The 15,502-nt window shown below is 47.7% G+C and overlaps 10 non-coding genes across 10 annotated transcripts; all 10 read right to left on the reverse strand.

Moving 5' to 3' along the window:
- Positions 1 to 770: 770 nt before the first annotated feature.
- LOC142695908 (U2 spliceosomal RNA) lies at positions 771 to 961 on the reverse strand. The gene has a single exon (XR_012863923.1). It is a non-coding gene; the product is annotated as a U2 spliceosomal RNA (small nuclear RNA).
- A 1,288-nt stretch (positions 962 to 2,249) lies between these two features.
- On the reverse strand, positions 2,250 to 2,440 carry LOC142695909 (U2 spliceosomal RNA). Its single transcript, XR_012863924.1, has one exon. It is a non-coding gene; the product is annotated as a U2 spliceosomal RNA (small nuclear RNA).
- A 1,296-nt stretch (positions 2,441 to 3,736) lies between these two features.
- Positions 3,737 to 3,927, reverse strand: LOC142695911 (U2 spliceosomal RNA). Its single transcript, XR_012863925.1, has one exon. It is a non-coding gene; the product is annotated as a U2 spliceosomal RNA (small nuclear RNA).
- Positions 3,928 to 5,203: 1,276 nt separating this feature from the next.
- On the reverse strand, positions 5,204 to 5,394 carry LOC142695912 (U2 spliceosomal RNA). The gene has a single exon (XR_012863926.1). It is a non-coding gene; the product is annotated as a U2 spliceosomal RNA (small nuclear RNA).
- A 1,300-nt stretch (positions 5,395 to 6,694) lies between these two features.
- Positions 6,695 to 6,885, reverse strand: LOC142695914 (U2 spliceosomal RNA). The gene has a single exon (XR_012863928.1). It is a non-coding gene; the product is annotated as a U2 spliceosomal RNA (small nuclear RNA).
- Positions 6,886 to 8,177: 1,292 nt separating this feature from the next.
- Positions 8,178 to 8,368, reverse strand: LOC142695915 (U2 spliceosomal RNA). Its single transcript, XR_012863929.1, has one exon. It is a non-coding gene; the product is annotated as a U2 spliceosomal RNA (small nuclear RNA).
- Positions 8,369 to 9,652: 1,284 nt separating this feature from the next.
- On the reverse strand, positions 9,653 to 9,843 carry LOC142695916 (U2 spliceosomal RNA). The gene has a single exon (XR_012863930.1). It is a non-coding gene; the product is annotated as a U2 spliceosomal RNA (small nuclear RNA).
- Positions 9,844 to 11,135: 1,292 nt separating this feature from the next.
- Positions 11,136 to 11,326, reverse strand: LOC142695917 (U2 spliceosomal RNA). The gene has a single exon (XR_012863931.1). It is a non-coding gene; the product is annotated as a U2 spliceosomal RNA (small nuclear RNA).
- A 1,288-nt stretch (positions 11,327 to 12,614) lies between these two features.
- Positions 12,615 to 12,805, reverse strand: LOC142695918 (U2 spliceosomal RNA). Its single transcript, XR_012863932.1, has one exon. It is a non-coding gene; the product is annotated as a U2 spliceosomal RNA (small nuclear RNA).
- A 1,284-nt stretch (positions 12,806 to 14,089) lies between these two features.
- Positions 14,090 to 14,280, reverse strand: LOC142695919 (U2 spliceosomal RNA). Its single transcript, XR_012863933.1, has one exon. It is a non-coding gene; the product is annotated as a U2 spliceosomal RNA (small nuclear RNA).
- Between the last annotated feature and the right edge of the window lie 1,222 nt (positions 14,281 to 15,502).

Here is a 15,502-nt window from a genome sequence, read left to right on the forward strand (position 1 = left end):
GTCAGTCACTCAGTGTTGCCTGAGAGGGCAACACTGCAACAGCCGGCCGCCAGGCTGTCTTTTTTTTGCACAGCTAGTTGCCTCCAGGAGGCCACAAGAGGGAGACAAGGGACTGCAAAATGGAAAATAGGCATCCACCAACTTTACAGACAACTTCTCCTTGCTCCTACAACCTCCATCCTTGCACAGTTTGTTATTCTTCTAGGTAACATAGTAACAAATCCAAATTGCTGCTCTCTTTGTAGGCAAGCAAGGCTTTGTTGCAACTGCAATTCTTACTTCTTCTTGAAATGTAGGGACGACAGTACATTCCATCACATCCATCTAGTGTACACAGGTAGGTCCATTGTGGCGGGCAGGCGAGCGGGCGGGCTGCTTTATTGGCTGTTTGCTGTTCCCCTACTCCACTCCACTATTTGACTGTTGTGCTGCATCAATCAATCAATCAATCAATCAATCAATCAATCAATCAGTGGCTGGCTCAGGTGCAGCTCTTTAACTTACCTAAAAGGGAGGGCGGAGAGAAGACAAGGAAGGTGAATGAGGTGTTCCAATGTGAAATGCCGGAAACACAGAAACACAGACGACACACAACAAGAGGTGGCAATCTATTCATTAATTGCATTTAATCAATGAGCTCATTATCACTCATGCATTGTCCAACAGGTGTTGAAATAATGGGATTAAAAGGGGAGATCCCTTCAGAAAGACAGAAACAATAGCAAAGACAAAAAACACTTTTGGAATCTGCTTTTAGTCAACACATAAGGAAAGGGTGCACCGGTCCTGGAAATACTGCAATACCAGGTCAATGCGTGGAGTGGACAGAGCAAGCTCTATTTCCATCTCCCTGTTCTAAAAATCCATTTAATATATGGTCCCCAGATAGGGGACGTATCAGATATTAAACTGATAAGAACAGATACTACACTTGATCTTAGCCAAAAGGCCGAGAAGCGATAACCCGAACGGGCCGCGCGTTGCCCGAGCCTGCCCGATACTGCTGTTCAGCCCTTGCAGCGATTCAGCCTACTTCTAGGCAATTCCATGGGGCCCTGCAGGCTCACACACTCACAGCTACACGGGAGGTGAATAAAGGCCGGAGAGGAAGCCAGACAGGATTTGCTTCTTTTGCTTGCACCACAATGCAGTGCTGAAAGAGGAGGAATCTACATAAAAACGCCTTCCTGGCAACGCCCAAATGCCCTGCTGCCATGCAGATAAACACTGGCAGCGGCAGCAAGTGCATGCCCACAGCCACCCCTTGTTCCTTCACACCTTGTATCAGCTGTAATCCAGTCCAGTCCAGTGCTGCCTGCTGAGCAGCACTGACCAATACTGCCTGGGCCCAGGCTTTTATCTCTGAGGCCCCATTATGATGTCAGAAAGCTGGCTCTGGAATCCTGAGGGCTCCACTATGAGACGTGCAAAGTTCCGTCTGAACTTTATATAAGACGGTGAGGCTCAGTCAGTCACTCAGTGTTGCCTGAGAGGGCAACACTGCAACAGCCGGCCGCCAGGCTGTCTTTTTTTTGTACAGCTTGTTGCCTCCAGGAGGCCACAAGAGGGAGACAAGGGACTGCAAAATGGAAAATAGGCATCCACCAACTTTACAGACAACTTCTCCTTGCTCCTACAACCTCCATCCTTGCACAGTTTGTTATTCTTCTAGGTAACATAGTAACAAATCCAAATTGCTGCTCTCTTTGTAGGCAAGCAAGGCTTTGTTGCAACTGCAATTCTTACTTCTTCTTGAAATGTAGGGACGACAGTACATTCCATCACATCCATCTAGTGTACACAGGTAGGTCCATTGTGGCGGGCAGGCGAGCGGGCGGGCTGCTTTATTGGCTGTTTGCTGTTCCCCTACTCCACTCCACTATTTGACTGTTGTGCTGCATCAATCAATCAATCAATCAATCAATCAATCAATCAATCAATCAATCAATCAGTGGCTGGCTCAGGTGCAGCTCTTTAACTTACCTAAAAGGGAGGGCGGAGAGAAGACAAGGAAGGTGAATGAGGTGTTCCAATGTGAAATGCCGGAAACACAGAAACACAGACGACACACAACAAGAGGTGGCAATCTATTCATTAATTGCATTTAATCAATGAGCTCATTATCACTCATGCATTGTCCAACAGGTGTTGAAATAATGGGATTAAAAGGGGAGATCCCTTCAGAAAGACAGAAACAATAGCAAAGACAAAAAACACTTTTGGAATCTGCTTTTAGTCAACACATAAGGAAAGGGTGCACCGGTCCTGGAAATACTGCAATACCAGGTCAATGCGTGGAGTGGACAGAGCAAGCTCTATTTCCATCTCCCTGTTCTAAAAATCCATTTAATATATGGTCCCCAGATAGGGGACGTATCAGATATTAAACTGATAAGAACAGATACTACACTTGATCTTAGCCAAAAGGCCGAGAAGCGATAACCCGAACGGGCCGCGCGTTGCCCGAGCCTGCCCGATACTGCTGTTCAGCCCTTGCAGCGATTCAGCCTACTTCTAGGCAATTCCATGGGGCCCTGCAGGCTCACACACTCACAGCTACACGGGAGGTGAATAAAGGCCGGAGAGGAAGCCAGACAGGATTTGCTTCTTTTGCTTGCACCACAATGCAGTGCTGAAAGAGGAGGAATCTACATAAAAACGCCTTCCTGGCAACGCCCAAATGCCCTGCTGCCATGCAGATAAACACTGGCAGCGGCAGCAAGTGCATGCCCACAGCCACCCCTTGTTCCTTCACACCTTGTATCAGCTGTAATCCAGTCCAGTCCAGTGCTGCCTGCTGAGCAGCACTGACCAATACTGCCTGGGCCCAGGCTTTTATCTCTGAGGCCCCATTATGATGTCAGAAAGCTGGCTCTGGAATCCTGAGGGCTCCACTATGAGACGTGCAAAGTTCCGTCTGAACTTTATATAAGACGGTGAGGCTCAGTCAGTCACTCAGTGTTGCCTGAGAGGGCAACACTGCAACAGCCGGCCGCCAGGCTGTCTTTTTTTTGTACAGCTTGTTGCCTCCAGGAGGCCACAAGAGGGAGACAAGGGACTGCAAAATGGAAAATAGGCATCCACCAACTTTACAGACAACTTCTCCTTGCTCCTACAACCTCCATCCTTGCACAGTTTGTTATTCTTCTAGGTAACATAGTAACAAATCCAAATTGCTGCTCTCTTTGTAGGCAAGCAAGGCTTTGTTGCAACTGCAATTCTTACTTCTTCTTGAAATGTAGGGACGACAGTACATTCCATCACATCCATCTAGTGTACACAGGTAGGTCCATTGTGGCGGGCAGGCGAGCGGGCGGGCTGCTTTATTGGCTGTTTGCTGTTCCCCTACTCCACTCCACTATTTGACTGTTGTGCTGCATCAATCAATCAATCAATCAATCAATCAATCAATCAATCAATCAATCAATCAATCAATCAGTGGCTGGCTCAGGTGCAGCTCTTTAACTTACCTAAAAGGGAGGGCGGAGAGAAGACAAGGAAGGTGAATGAGGTGTTCCAATGTGAAATGCCGGAAACACAGAAACACAGACGACACACAACAAGAGGTGGCAATCTATTCATTAATTGCATTTAATCAATGAGCTCATTATCACTCATGCATTGTCCAACAGGTGTTGAAATAATGGGATTAAAAGGGGAGATCCCTTCAGAAAGACAGAAACAATAGCAAAGACAAAAAACACTTTTGGAATCTGCTTTTAGTCAACACATAAGGAAAGGGTGCACCGGTCCTGGAAATACTGCAATACCAGGTCAATGCGTGGAGTGGACAGAGCAAGCTCTATTTCCATCTCCCTGTTCTAAAAATCCATTTAATATATGGTCCCCAGATAGGGGACGTATCAGATATTAAACTGATAAGAACAGATACTACACTTGATCTTAGCCAAAAGGCCGAGAAGCGATAACCCGAACGGGCCGCGCGTTGCCCGAGCCTGCCCGATACTGCTGTTCAGCCCTTGCAGCGATTCAGCCTACTTCTAGGCAATTCCATGGGGCCCTGCAGGCTCACACACTCACAGCTACACGGGAGGTGAATAAAGGCCGGAGAGGAAGCCAGACAGGATTTGCTTCTTTTGCTTGCACCACAATGCAGTGCTGAAAGAGGAGGAATCTACATAAAAACGCCTTCCTGGCAACGCCCAAATGCCCTGCTGCCATGCAGATAAACACTGGCAGCGGCAGCAAGTGCATGCCCACAGCCACCCCTTGTTCCTTCACACCTTGTATCAGCTGTAATCCAGTCCAGTCCAGTGCTGCCTGCTGAGCAGCACTGACCAACACTGCCTGGGCCCAGGCTTTTATCTCTGAGGCCCCATTATGATGTCAGAAAGCTGGCTCTGGAATCCTGAGGGCTCCACTATGACACGTGCAAAGTTCCGTCTGAACTTTATATAAGACGGTGAGGCTCAGTCAGTCACTCAGTGTTGCCTGAGAGGGCAACACTGCAACAGCCGGCCGCCAGGCTGTCTTTTTTTTGCACAGCTAGTTGCCTCCAGGAGGCCACAAGAGGGAGACAAGGGACTGCAAAATGGAAAATAGGCATCCACCAACTTTACAGACAACTTCTCCTTGCTCCTACAACCTCCATCCTTGCACAGTTTGTTATTCTTCTAGGTAACATAGTAACAAATCCAAATTGCTGCTCTCTTTGTAGGCAAGCAAGGCTTTGTTGCAACTGCAATTCTTACTTCTTCTTGAAATGTAGGGACGACAGTACATTCCATCACATCCATCTAGTGTACACAGGTAGGTCCATTGTGGCGGGCAGGCGAGCGGGCGGGCTGCTTTATTGGCTGTTTGCTGTTCCCCTACTCCACTCCACTATTTGACTGTTGTGCTGCATCAATCAATCAATCAATCAATCAATCAATCAATCAATCAGTGGCTGGCTCAGGTGCAGCTCTTTAACTTACCTAAAAGGGAGGGCGGAGAGAAGACAAGGAAGGTGAATGAGGTGTTCCAATGTGAAATGCCGGAAACACAGAAACACAGACGACACACAACAAGAGGTGGCAATCTATTCATTAATTGCATTTAATCAATGAGCTCATTATCACTCATGCATTGTCCAACAGGTGTTGAAATAATGGGATTAAAAGGGGAGATCCCTTCAGAAAGACAGAAACAATAGCAAAGACAAAAAACACTTTTGGAATCTGCTTTTAGTCAACACATAAGGAAAGGGTGCACCGGTCCTGGAAATACTGCAATACCAGGTCAATGCGTGGAGTGGACAGAGCAAGCTCTATTTCCATCTCCCTGTTCTAAAAATCCATTTAATATATGGTCCCCAGATAGGGGACGTATCAGATATTAAACTGATAAGAACAGATACTACACTTGATCTTAGCCAAAAGGCCGAGAAGCGATAACCCGAACGGGCCGCGCGTTGCCCGAGCCTGCCCGATACTGCTGTTCAGCCCTTGCAGCGATTCAGCCTACTTCTAGGCAATTCCATGGGGCCCTGCAGGCTCACACACTCACAGCTACACGGGAGGTGAATAAAGGCCGGAGAGGAAGCCAGACAGGATTTGCTTCTTTTGCTTGCACCACAATGCAGTGCTGAAAGAGGAGGAATCTACATAAAAACGCCTTCCTGGCAACGCCCAAATGCCCTGCTGCCATGCAGATAAACACTGGCAGCGGCAGCAAGTGCATGCCCACAGCCACCCCTTGTTCCTTCACACCTTGTATCAGCTGTAATCCAGTCCAGTCCAGTGCTGCCTGCTGAGCAGCACTGACCAATACTGCCTGGGCCCAGGCTTTTATCTCTGAGGCCCCATTATGATGTCAGAAAGCTGGCTCTGGAATCCTGAGGGCTCCACTATGACACGTGCAAAGTTCCGTCTGAACTTTATATAAGACGGTGAGGCTCAGTCAGTCACTCAGTGTTGCCTGAGAGGGCAACACTGCAACAGCCGGCCGCCAGGCTGTCTTTTTTTTGTACAGCTTGTTGCCTCCAGGAGGCCACAAGAGGGAGACAAGGGACTGCAAAATGGAAAATAGGCATCCACCAACTTTACAGACAACTTCTCCTTGCTCCTACAACCTCCATCCTTGCACAGTTTGTTATTCTTCTAGGTAACATAGTAACAAATCCAAATTGCTGCTCTCTTTGTAGGCAAGCAAGGCTTTGTTGCAACTGCAATTCTTACTTCTTCTTGAAATGTAGGGACGACAGTACATTCCATCACATCCATCTAGTGTACACAGGTAGGTCCATTGTGGCGGGCAGGCGAGCGGGCGGGCTGCTTTATTGGCTGTTTGCTGTTCCCCTACTCCACTCCACTATTTGACTGTTGTGCTGCATCAATCAATCAATCAATCAATCAATCAATCAATCAATCAATCAATCAATCAATCAATCAATCAGTGGCTGGCTCAGGTGCAGCTCTTTAACTTACCTAAAAGGGAGGGCGGAGAGAAGACAAGGAAGGTGAATGAGGTGTTCCAATGTGAAATGCCGGAAACACAGAAACACAGACGACACACAACAAGAGGTGGCAATCTATTCATTAATTGCATTTAATCAATGAGCTCATTATCACTCATGCATTGTCCAACAGGTGTTGAAATAATGGGATTAAAAGGGGAGATCCCTTCAGAAAGACAGAAACAATAGCAAAGACAAAAAACACTTTTGGAATCTGCTTTTAGTCAACACATAAGGAAAGGGTGCACCGGTCCTGGAAATACTGCAATACCAGGTCAATGCGTGGAGTGGACAGAGCAAGCTCTATTTCCATCTCCCTGTTCTAAAAATCCATTTAATATATGGTCCCCAGATAGGGGACGTATCAGATATTAAACTGATAAGAACAGATACTACACTTGATCTTAGCCAAAAGGCCGAGAAGCGATAACCCGAACGGGCCGCGCGTTGCCCGAGCCTGCCCGATACTGCTGTTCAGCCCTTGCAGCGATTCAGCCTACTTCTAGGCAATTCCATGGGGCCCTGCAGGCTCACACACTCACAGCTACACGGGAGGTGAATAAAGGCCGGAGAGGAAGCCAGACAGGATTTGCTTCTTTTGCTTGCACCACAATGCAGTGCTGAAAGAGGAGGAATCTACATAAAAACGCCTTCCTGGCAACGCCCAAATGCCCTGCTGCCATGCAGATAAACACTGGCAGCGGCAGCAAGTGCATGCCCACAGCCACCCCTTGTTCCTTCACACCTTGTATCAGCTGTAATCCAGTCCAGTCCAGTGCTGCCTGCTGAGCAGCACTGACCAACACTGCCTGGGCCCAGGCTTTTATCTCTGAGGCCCCATTATGATGTCAGAAAGCTGGCTCTGGAATCCTGAGGGCTCCACTATGACACGTGCAAAGTTCCGTCTGAACTTTATATAAGACGGTGAGGCTCAGTCAGTCACTCAGTGTTGCCTGAGAGGGCAACACTGCAACAGCCGGCCGCCAGGCTGTCTTTTTTTTGCACAGCTAGTTGCCTCCAGGAGGCCACAAGAGGGAGACAAGGGACTGCAAAATGGAAAATAGGCATCCACCAACTTTACAGACAACTTCTCCTTGCTCCTACAACCTCCATCCTTGCACAGTTTGTTATTCTTCTAGGTAACATAGTAACAAATCCAAATTGCTGCTCTCTTTGTAGGCAAGCAAGGCTTTGTTGCAACTGCAATTCTTACTTCTTCTTGAAATGTAGGGACGACAGTACATTCCATCACATCCATCTAGTGTACACAGGTAGGTCCATTGTGGCGGGCAGGCGAGCGGGCGGGCTGCTTTATTGGCTGTTTGCTGTTCCCCTACTCCACTCCACTATTTGACTGTTGTGCTGCATCAATCAATCAATCAATCAATCAATCAATCAATCAATCAATCAATCAATCAATCAGTGGCTGGCTCAGGTGCAGCTCTTTAACTTACCTAAAAGGGAGGGCGGAGAGAAGACAAGGAAGGTGAATGAGGTGTTCCAATGTGAAATGCCGGAAACACAGAAACACAGACGACACACAACAAGAGGTGGCAATCTATTCATTAATTGCATTTAATCAATGAGCTCATTATCACTCATGCATTGTCCAACAGGTGTTGAAATAATGGGATTAAAAGGGGAGATCCCTTCAGAAAGACAGAAACAATAGCAAAGACAAAAAACACTTTTGGAATCTGCTTTTAGTCAACACATAAGGAAAGGGTGCACCGGTCCTGGAAATACTGCAATACCAGGTCAATGCGTGGAGTGGACAGAGCAAGCTCTATTTCCATCTCCCTGTTCTAAAAATCCATTTAATATATGGTCCCCAGATAGGGGACGTATCAGATATTAAACTGATAAGAACAGATACTACACTTGATCTTAGCCAAAAGGCCGAGAAGCGATAACCCGAACGGGCCGCGCGTTGCCCGAGCCTGCCCGATACTGCTGTTCAGCCCTTGCAGCGATTCAGCCTACTTCTAGGCAATTCCATGGGGCCCTGCAGGCTCACACACTCACAGCTACACGGGAGGTGAATAAAGGCCGGAGAGGAAGCCAGACAGGATTTGCTTCTTTTGCTTGCACCACAATGCAGTGCTGAAAGAGGAGGAATCTACATAAAAACGCCTTCCTGGCAACGCCCAAATGCCCTGCTGCCATGCAGATAAACACTGGCAGCGGCAGCAAGTGCATGCCCACAGCCACCCCTTGTTCCTTCACACCTTGTATCAGCTGTAATCCAGTCCAGTCCAGTGCTGCCTGCTGAGCAGCACTGACCAACACTGCCTGGGCCCAGGCTTTTATCTCTGAGGCCCCATTATGATGTCAGAAAGCTGGCTCTGGAATCCTGAGGGCTCCACTATGACACGTGCAAAGTTCCGTCTGAACTTTATATAAGACGGTGAGGCTCAGTCAGTCACTCAGTGTTGCCTGAGAGGGCAACACTGCAACAGCCGGCCGCCAGGCTGTCTTTTTTTTGCACAGCTAGTTGCCTCCAGGAGGCCACAAGAGGGAGACAAGGGACTGCAAAATGGAAAATAGGCATCCACCAACTTTACAGACAACTTCTCCTTGCTCCTACAACCTCCATCCTTGCACAGTTTGTTATTCTTCTAGGTAACATAGTAACAAATCCAAATTGCTGCTCTCTTTGTAGGCAAGCAAGGCTTTGTTGCAACTGCAATTCTTACTTCTTCTTGAAATGTAGGGACGACAGTACATTCCATCACATCCATCTAGTGTACACAGGTAGGTCCATTGTGGCGGGCAGGCGAGCGGGCGGGCTGCTTTATTGGCTGTTTGCTGTTCCCCTACTCCACTCCACTATTTGACTGTTGTGCTGCATCAATCAATCAATCAATCAATCAATCAATCAATCAATCAATCAATCAGTGGCTGGCTCAGGTGCAGCTCTTTAACTTACCTAAAAGGGAGGGCGGAGAGAAGACAAGGAAGGTGAATGAGGTGTTCCAATGTGAAATGCCGGAAACACAGAAACACAGACGACACACAACAAGAGGTGGCAATCTATTCATTAATTGCATTTAATCAATGAGCTCATTATCACTCATGCATTGTCCAACAGGTGTTGAAATAATGGGATTAAAAGGGGAGATCCCTTCAGAAAGACAGAAACAATAGCAAAGACAAAAAACACTTTTGGAATCTGCTTTTAGTCAACACATAAGGAAAGGGTGCACCGGTCCTGGAAATACTGCAATACCAGGTCAATGCGTGGAGTGGACAGAGCAAGCTCTATTTCCATCTCCCTGTTCTAAAAATCCATTTAATATATGGTCCCCAGATAGGGGACGTATCAGATATTAAACTGATAAGAACAGATACTACACTTGATCTTAGCCAAAAGGCCGAGAAGCGATAACCCGAACGGGCCGCGCGTTGCCCGAGCCTGCCCGATACTGCTGTTCAGCCCTTGCAGCGATTCAGCCTACTTCTAGGCAATTCCATGGGGCCCTGCAGGCTCACACACTCACAGCTACACGGGAGGTGAATAAAGGCCGGAGAGGAAGCCAGACAGGATTTGCTTCTTTTGCTTGCACCACAATGCAGTGCTGAAAGAGGAGGAATCTACATAAAAACGCCTTCCTGGCAACGCCCAAATGCCCTGCTGCCATGCAGATAAACACTGGCAGCGGCAGCAAGTGCATGCCCACAGCCACCCCTTGTTCCTTCACACCTTGTATCAGCTGTAATCCAGTCCAGTCCAGTGCTGCCTGCTGAGCAGCACTGACCAACACTGCCTGGGCCCAGGCTTTTATCTCTGAGGCCCCATTATGATGTCAGAAAGCTGGCTCTGGAATCCTGAGGGCTCCACTATGACACGTGCAAAGTTCCGTCTGAACTTTATATAAGACGGTGAGGCTCAGTCAGTCACTCAGTGTTGCCTGAGAGGGCAACACTGCAACAGCCGGCCGCCAGGCTGTCTTTTTTTTGCACAGCTAGTTGCCTCCAGGAGGCCACAAGAGGGAGACAAGGGACTGCAAAATGGAAAATAGGCATCCACCAACTTTACAGACAACTTCTCCTTGCTCCTACAACCTCCATCCTTGCACAGTTTGTTATTCTTCTAGGTAACATAGTAACAAATCCAAATTGCTGCTCTCTTTGTAGGCAAGCAAGGCTTTGTTGCAACTGCAATTCTTACTTCTTCTTGAAATGTAGGGACGACAGTACATTCCATCACATCCATCTAGTGTACACAGGTAGGTCCATTGTGGCGGGCAGGCGAGCGGGCGGGCTGCTTTATTGGCTGTTTGCTGTTCCCCTACTCCACTCCACTATTTGACTGTTGTGCTGCATCAATCAATCAATCAATCAATCAATCAATCAATCAATCAATCAATCAATCAATCAGTGGCTGGCTCAGGTGCAGCTCTTTAACTTACCTAAAAGGGAGGGCGGAGAGAAGACAAGGAAGGTGAATGAGGTGTTCCAATGTGAAATGCCGGAAACACAGAAACACAGACGACACACAACAAGAGGTGGCAATCTATTCATTAATTGCATTTAATCAATGAGCTCATTATCACTCATGCATTGTCCAACAGGTGTTGAAATAATGGGATTAAAAGGGGAGATCCCTTCAGAAAGACAGAAACAATAGCAAAGACAAAAAACACTTTTGGAATCTGCTTTTAGTCAACACATAAGGAAAGGGTGCACCGGTCCTGGAAATACTGCAATACCAGGTCAATGCGTGGAGTGGACAGAGCAAGCTCTATTTCCATCTCCCTGTTCTAAAAATCCATTTAATATATGGTCCCCAGATAGGGGACGTATCAGATATTAAACTGATAAGAACAGATACTACACTTGATCTTAGCCAAAAGGCCGAGAAGCGATAACCCGAACGGGCCGCGCGTTGCCCGAGCCTGCCCGATACTGCTGTTCAGCCCTTGCAGCGATTCAGCCTACTTCTAGGCAATTCCATGGGGCCCTGCAGGCTCACACACTCACAGCTACACGGGAGGTGAATAAAGGCCGGAGAGGAAGCCAGACAGGATTTGCTTCTTTTGCTTGCACCACAATGCAGTGCTGAAAGAGGAGGAATCTACATAAAAACGCCTTCCTGGCAACGCCCAAATGCCCTGCTGCCATGCAGATAAACACTGGCAGCGGCAGCAAGTGCATGCCCACAGCCACCCCTTGTTCCTTCACACCTTGTATCAGCTGTAATCCAGTCCAGTCCAGTGCTGCCTGCTGAGCAGCACTGACCAACACTGCCTGGGCCCAGGCTTTTATCTCTGAGGCCCCATTATGATGTCAGAAAGCTGGCTCTGGAATCCTGAGGGCTCCACTATGACACGTGCAAAGTTCCGTCTGAACTTTATATAAGACGGTGAGGCTCAGTCAGTCACTCAGTGTTGCCTGAGAGGGCAACACTGCAACAGCCGGCCGCCAGGCTGTCTTTTTTTTGCACAGCTAGTTGCCTCCAGGAGGCCACAAGAGGGAGACAAGGGACTGCAAAATGGAAAATAGGCATCCACCAACTTTACAGACAACTTCTCCTTGTTCCTACAACCTCCATCCTTGCACAGTTTGTTATTCTTCTAGGTAACATAGTAACAAATCCAAATTGCTGCTCTCTTTGTAGGCAAGCAAGGCTTTGTTGCAACTGCAATTCTTACTTCTTCTTGAAATGTAGGGACGACAGTACATTCCATCACATCCATCTAGTGTACACAGGTAGGTCCATTGTGGCGGGCAGGCGAGCGGGCGGGCTGCTTTATTGGCTGTTTGCTGTTCCCCTACTCCACTCCACTATTTGACTGTTGTGCTGCATCAATCAATCAATCAATCAATCAATCAATCAATCAATCAATCAATCAATCAGTGGCTGGCTCAGGTGCAGCTCTTTAACTTACCTAAAAGGGAGGGCGGAGAGAAGACAAGGAAGGTGAATGAGGTGTTCCAATGTGAAATGCCGGAAACACAGAAACACAGACGACACACAACAAGAGGTGGCAATCTATTCATTAATTGCATTTAATCAATGAGCTCATTATCACTCATGCATTGTCCAACAGGTGTTGAAATAATGGGATTAAAAGGGGAGATCCCTTCAGAAAGACAGAAACAATAGCAAAGACAAAAAACACTTTTGGAATCTGCTTTTAGTCAACACATAAGGAAAGGGTGCACCGGTCCTGGAAATACTGCAATACCAGGTCAATGCGTGGAGTGGACAGAGCAAGCTCTATTTCCATCTCCCTGTTCTAAAAATCCATTTAATATATGGTCCCCAGATAGGGGACGTATCAGATATTAAACTGATAAGAACAGATACTACACTTGATCTTAGCCAAAAGGCCGAGAAGCGATAACCCGAACGGGCCGCGCGTTGCCCGAGCCTGCCCGATACTGCTGTTCAGCCCTTGCAGCGATTCAGCCTACTTCTAGGCAATTCCATGGGGCCCTGCAGGCTCACACACTCACAGCTACACGGGAGGTGAATAAAGGCCGGAGAGGAAGCCAGACAGGATTTGCTTCTTTTGCTTGCACCACAATGCAGTGCTGAAAGAGGAGGAATCTACATAAAAACGCCTTCCTGGCAACGCCCAAATGCCCTGCTGCCATGCAGATAAACACTGGCAGCGGCAGCAAGTGCATGCCCACAGCCACCCCTTGTTCCTTCACACCTTGTATCAGCTGTAATCCAGTCCAGTCCAGTGCTGCCTGCTGAGCAGCACTGACCAACACTGCCTGGGCCCAGGCTTTTATCTCTGAGGCCCCATTATGATGTCAGAAAGCTGGCTCTGGAATCCTGAGGGCTCCACTATGACACGTGCAAAGTTCCGTCTGAACTTTATATAAGACGGTGAGGCTCAGTCAGTCACTCAGTGTTGCCTGAGAGGGCAACACTGCAACAGCCGGCCGCCAGGCTGTCTTTTTTTTGCACAGCTAGTTGCCTCCAGGAGGCCACAAGAGGGAGACAAGGGACTGCAAAATGGAAAATAGGCATCCACCAACTTTACAGACAACTTCTCCTTGCTCCTACAACCTCCATCCTTGCACAGTTTGTTATTCTTCTAGGTAACATAGTAACAAATCCAAATTGCTGCTCTCTTTGTAGGCAAGCAAGGCTTTGTTGCAACTGCAATTCTTACTTCTTCTTGAAATGTAGGGACGACAGTACATTCCATCACATCCATCTAGTGTACACAGGTAGGTCCATTGTGGCGGGCAGGCGAGCGGGCGGGCTGCTTTATTGGCTGTTTGCTGTTCCCCTACTCCACTCCACTATTTGACTGTTGTGCTGCATCAATCAATCAATCAATCAATCAATCAATCAATCAATCAATCAATCAGTGGCTGGCTCAGGTGCAGCTCTTTAACTTACCTAAAAGGGAGGGCGGAGAGAAGACAAGGAAGGTGAATGAGGTGTTCCAATGTGAAATGCCGGAAACACAGAAACACAGACGACACACAACAAGAGGTGGCAATCTATTCATTAATTGCATTTAATCAATGAGCTCATTATCACTCATGCATTGTCCAACAGGTGTTGAAATAATGGGATTAAAAGGGGAGATCCCTTCAGAAAGACAGAAACAATAGCAAAGACAAAAAACACTTTTGGAATCTGCTTTTAGTCAACACATAAGGAAAGGGTGCACCGGTCCTGGAAATACTGCAATACCAGGTCAATGCGTGGAGTGGACAGAGCAAGCTCTATTTCCATCTCCCTGTTCTAAAAATCCATTTAATATATGGTCCCCAGATAGGGGACGTATCAGATATTAAACTGATAAGAACAGATACTACACTTGATCTTAGCCAAAAGGCCGAGAAGCGATAACCCGAACGGGCCGCGCGTTGCCCGAGCCTGCCCGATACTGCTGTTCAGCCCTTGCAGCGATTCAGCCTACTTCTAGGCAATTCCATGGGGCCCTGCAGGCTCACACACTCACAGCTACACGGGAGGTGAATAAAGGCCGGAGAGGAAGCCAGACAGGATTTGCTTCTTTTGCTTGCACCACAATGCAGTGCTGAAAGAGGAGGAATCTACATAAAAACGCCTTCCTGGCAACGCCCAAATGCCCTGCTGCCATGCAGATAAACACTGGCAGCGGCAGCAAGTGCATGCCCACAGCCACCCCTTGTTCCTTCACACCTTGTATCAGCTGTAATCCAGTCCAGTCCAGTGCTGCCTGCTGAGCAGCACTGACCAACACTGCCTGGGCCCAGGCTTTTATCTCTGAGGCCCCATTATGATGTCAGAAAGCTGGCTCTGGAATCCTGAGGGCTCCACTATGACACGTGCAAAGTTCCGTCTGAACTTTATATAAGACGGTGAGGCTCAGTCAGTCACTCAGTGTTGCCTGAGAGGGCAACACTGCAACAGCCGGCCGCCAGGCTGTCTTTTTTTTGCACAGCTAGTTGCCTCCAGGAGGCCACAAGAGGGAGACAAGGGACTGCAAAATGGAAAATAGGCATCCACCAACTTTACAGACAACTTCTCCTTGCTCCTACAACCTCCATCCTTGCACAGTTTGTTATTCTTCTAGGTAACATAGTAACAAATCCAAATTGCTGCTCTCTTTGTAGGCAAGCAAGGCTTTGTTGCAACTGCAATTCTTACTTCTTCTTGAAATGTAGGGACGACAGTACATTCCATCACATCCATCTAGTGTACACAGGTAGGTCCATTGTGGCGGGCAGGCGAGCGGGCGGGCTGCTTTATTGGCTGTTTGCTGTTCCCCTACTCCACTCCACTATTTGACTGTTGTGCTGCATCAATCAATCAATCAATCAATCAATCAATCAATCAATCAGTGGCTGGCTCAGGTGCAGCTCTTTAACTTACCTAAAAGGGAGGGCGGAGAGAAGACAAGGAAGGTGAATGAGGTGTTCCAATGTGAAATGCCGGAAACACAGAAACACAGACGACACACAACAAGAGGTGGCAATCTATTCATTAATTGCATTTAATCAATGAGCTCATTATCACTCATGCATTGTCCAACAGGTGTTGAAATAATGGGATTAAAAGGGGAGATCCCTTCAGAAAGACAGAAA

The sequence above is a fragment of the Rhinoderma darwinii genome, assembly GCF_050947455.1.
Source record: "Rhinoderma darwinii isolate aRhiDar2 chromosome 5 unlocalized genomic scaffold, aRhiDar2.hap1 SUPER_5_unloc_49, whole genome shotgun sequence".
Lineage (NCBI taxonomy): Eukaryota > Metazoa > Chordata > Amphibia > Anura > Rhinodermatidae > Rhinoderma > Rhinoderma darwinii.